The sequence below is a fragment of the Anneissia japonica genome, unplaced genomic scaffold (assembly GCF_011630105.1).
Source record: "Anneissia japonica isolate Jap-2015-1 unplaced genomic scaffold, ASM1163010v1 scaffold284953_len930413_cov181, whole genome shotgun sequence".
NCBI classification, from domain to species: Eukaryota; Metazoa; Echinodermata; class Crinoidea; order Comatulida; family Comatulidae; genus Anneissia; species Anneissia japonica.
In genome coordinates, this window is record NW_022746987.1 from 362,053 (window position 1) to 365,552 (window position 3,500).

General features: G+C 29.3%; 1 long non-coding RNA gene across 1 annotated transcript; it reads left to right on the forward strand.

Moving 5' to 3' along the window:
- Nucleotides 1–133: 133 nt before the first annotated feature.
- Nucleotides 134–3,500, forward strand: LOC117120354. The gene is made up of 2 exons (XR_004447327.1): nucleotides 134–273; nucleotides 2,765–3,500. It is a non-coding gene; the product is annotated as an uncharacterized LOC117120354 (long non-coding RNA).

The window sequence follows — 3,500 nt, forward strand, 5'->3', positions numbered from 1 at the left end:
TTTTGGTGGGTTTTTATTTTTTTTTTTTTTTTTTTTTTTTTTTTTTTAGAATGACTATCAATAGTGATAATACTTTAAGCAAACTATCCTTCTCCATTTCATAACATTTCGGAATTTTTACTGGTTATGTTCAGGTTGAAGGCGAACAATGCGGAGGGCTATGGGATATTAATGGCAAGTGTTCTACCGGTTTGGAATGTGTGAACGAACCCCAGCCAGAGAACCAGGAAATGCCTATGTTCTTCATGGACTCTGGAATTTGCAGAAAGATAGGTGAGCATATTATGTAGACTTTCTTTTTCGTGAATTCATGAGTTTTGTTTAAATTGTATCGACTTTACATGATTCTATACAGCAATGATCTAGGAAACTCTTGTCAGTCGGAATATTGAGAAACCCCACTGTCGCCGCAATCATGTGCGACTTCCGAAACAGCAATAGGCATAAAAACATATAAATCGTAATCGAAACTCAAAAAGAATTATATAAAATAGCTGACTACAGCATTAAAAAAAAATTATATAAATAACTTTAAATAATATGATGAAATTACTCATATTTTTTTAACAGTTATACTATGAATAGTAAAAGCAAATAATATTTCTTAATATTGTAAATAGTATACGAATGTAAAATTTACTAATATATGGACGTTGAGTTAATAGTCGTTAATAAAATTTAATATTTGATTTGCGTACTCTAGATTTATTTCATTACCTTCTATTTTAAAATTCAATCAAGTGTATGTTTTTCCTCTCAAGGCGTGAGAAAAAAAAATACTTCATATTTTCTTCCATAGCACCATAAATTAACTGGTAATTAATTTAAAAGATACTGTAGTTGTAACTTATACCTCCATGGTTGTAGTAACCCAATCTTTATATCACGGAATGTGGGTGTGTGTGGGGCGGGGGGTGTCTCATCGAAAGCGCATAACATAGGCATAGTGCTTTACTTAAATGTCTGATGATTTCGCACCACCCAAGGAGTGACGGTGGGCCTAAAGCTAATTTCATGGCCCTCCACCCACCCTTATTATCCCACTTTCCCATCACTAAAATCCACTCTTACATTTAGAGTTTATTAATGTTATCACCTACCCACCCTTAATAATATTAAGGAAATAATATTAATTAATATTAATATTAATATTAATATTAATATTAATATTAATATTATTTATTTATTTATTAATATTATTATTATTGATTAATATTAGACATATTATGTCTATCACCCACCCTTAGTTTTTTACAGCTACAACCCTGACCACTGTATATCTATAGTGCGAACTTTAATGTACTCAGACATTTTTTATTCACTCAGTACCGTATTCCATAAGGCTTGGTAACACTATAAACTTAGACGCGTTGGCGCTTGTGTGCGATTGCGTCTCAATGCGTACACTAAAATTGCTCTAGTGTAAACCATCGCAAACCAGGCTTGAGTGCAATAACTCATTGTGGACCTTTTTGAAGTGTCGATTAAACCTAACCAGAACTGGCCAATCGGAACATCGCCTAAGAATACGCGCTTGTCCCACAAACACGTGTGTCCCAAAAACGCACGTGTTTACGTAGGTTTCGCTATCGTTTAGCGCGACCTTAGCAATAATATCCAATCAGCGGGGATTGGCGCAAGGGTCCATTGTATGAGTAAATATACTCATTATTGTTTATCATAAGTGATTTAGAATTTAGAATTCATTTAGTAATAAGTCCCATTAGTCGTCAAAACAAACATATATTTCCTTCTTTTTATTTTCATACATACCGAATAACCTAAACAGGAGGTACGGTTCCACAAAGCATGCCAGAGATGGATGTGCCTGCTAAAATTGTGCCTGTTAAACATTAGGTATAAATAAGTGAAATCTAACGAGCATTTTTCTTTTGTCCCATGTTTTCAGTTAAAAAATTATTCTTCATCGTATTGCATTAAACGTATATCAAAAATTAACCAAATCTTGAATTTCTAACATACTGTAACTAACACGTTTGTATTTCTTCCTACAAAATCTAACAATTCTTGATCTTGGTGATAGTTTACAAATCTGATAATTATTCAAACAAAACTGAAGCATAGACAAAAATAAATAAACAAATGAAGTATAATAAAGATAAGAATGAACACAGTCAGAATTAAATATTATTTGCACGTAAAGTTTTGTTTGGATGGTGAATCACAAGCCTATTTTGTATACATAAATCTAGCATAGCACATTTAAAAAAAAACCATCTGATTTTCAGTATAATCCTAAATAGTATTATTTTTTCAATGTCACTGTTAATATTATGCTAATCGTAACTAATTACCTTCATTTTATTCCTTCTTTCTTTTTGATTATTTATATTTAATTTTAATAATATAGTACAGTAATACTTTTGTAATCTTAGTCGCTATTATTATTATTATTATTATTATTATTATTATTATTTATTATTATTACTTAGTATTATTATCATATCTATAGTCCTCATTACTGTTGTAATTTGTATTATTAATAATATTATAATTATCCTAATAATAAACTAAATAGATACCTTAAATAAAGAAAAACAAAAAATATCTTAATATTAAAAATATGAATAATTGTAATAGGCCTAATATAAAAATTAATAGTAATAATTAGTGTAATTGCTTATTTAATTTAAATATTGATTAAGTGATTTATTATTTATTACTTAATTGATTGATAATTAATTATTATTACTTATTATTACCTATCTTACCTTAATTGTCCATTTATCATTTCCATAAACAGAGGTTGCTTCGTAAATTGAAGAGGAGTACCGGTTATGAGTTAAATCGAAAATAAAAAATCTTCAAGTCTGGGAAGAAAGAAAATACAATCACCAAAAAGACAGTTACCGACCTCAATCAACAAAGGCCGGACATCAAGTATTTTTTTATGCGGCATCCTTCTGTAGTGTATTATTCTAAATGATTTTAAATAGATTTGATGTTATTGAATGCGATGATGATCATAATAGATAACTCGTTATCGAGTATCAGTAGAGAAAAGGACAACGAAGCCGAATATTGCGTCCAGATACACAAAGACAGCGCGCGGTGCAATGCTGTTTGAAATCGAGAACATAAAATTAACATCATCAAATTCATACATTAAATGTTATTATTATTTTTATTGATATCTTTATTGTAATGTATAAATATTTATGTGTTTAATATATGTAAAAAAATATTTGTGTTAAGTATAGATATTCTATATGTAAGGTAGTTAACGCTTAGAATAAGTTTGTTACACGTAGAAGATAAGATGATACATGTCTGTCTGCTTATATACAATTGTTGTAAATTAAATTAATGTTTATATTTCTGACGGAGATAAAGGCAGTCCCACGGAATAATGTAATAAATTTGATATGACGTATAACGATAATAATTACTTAGAAATTCTCTAGATATGAATATAACAATAGGTGTTTTGTTATAAGATTACGTCGTTTTTGTTGATTAAAATGATTTGTTGCAATTAC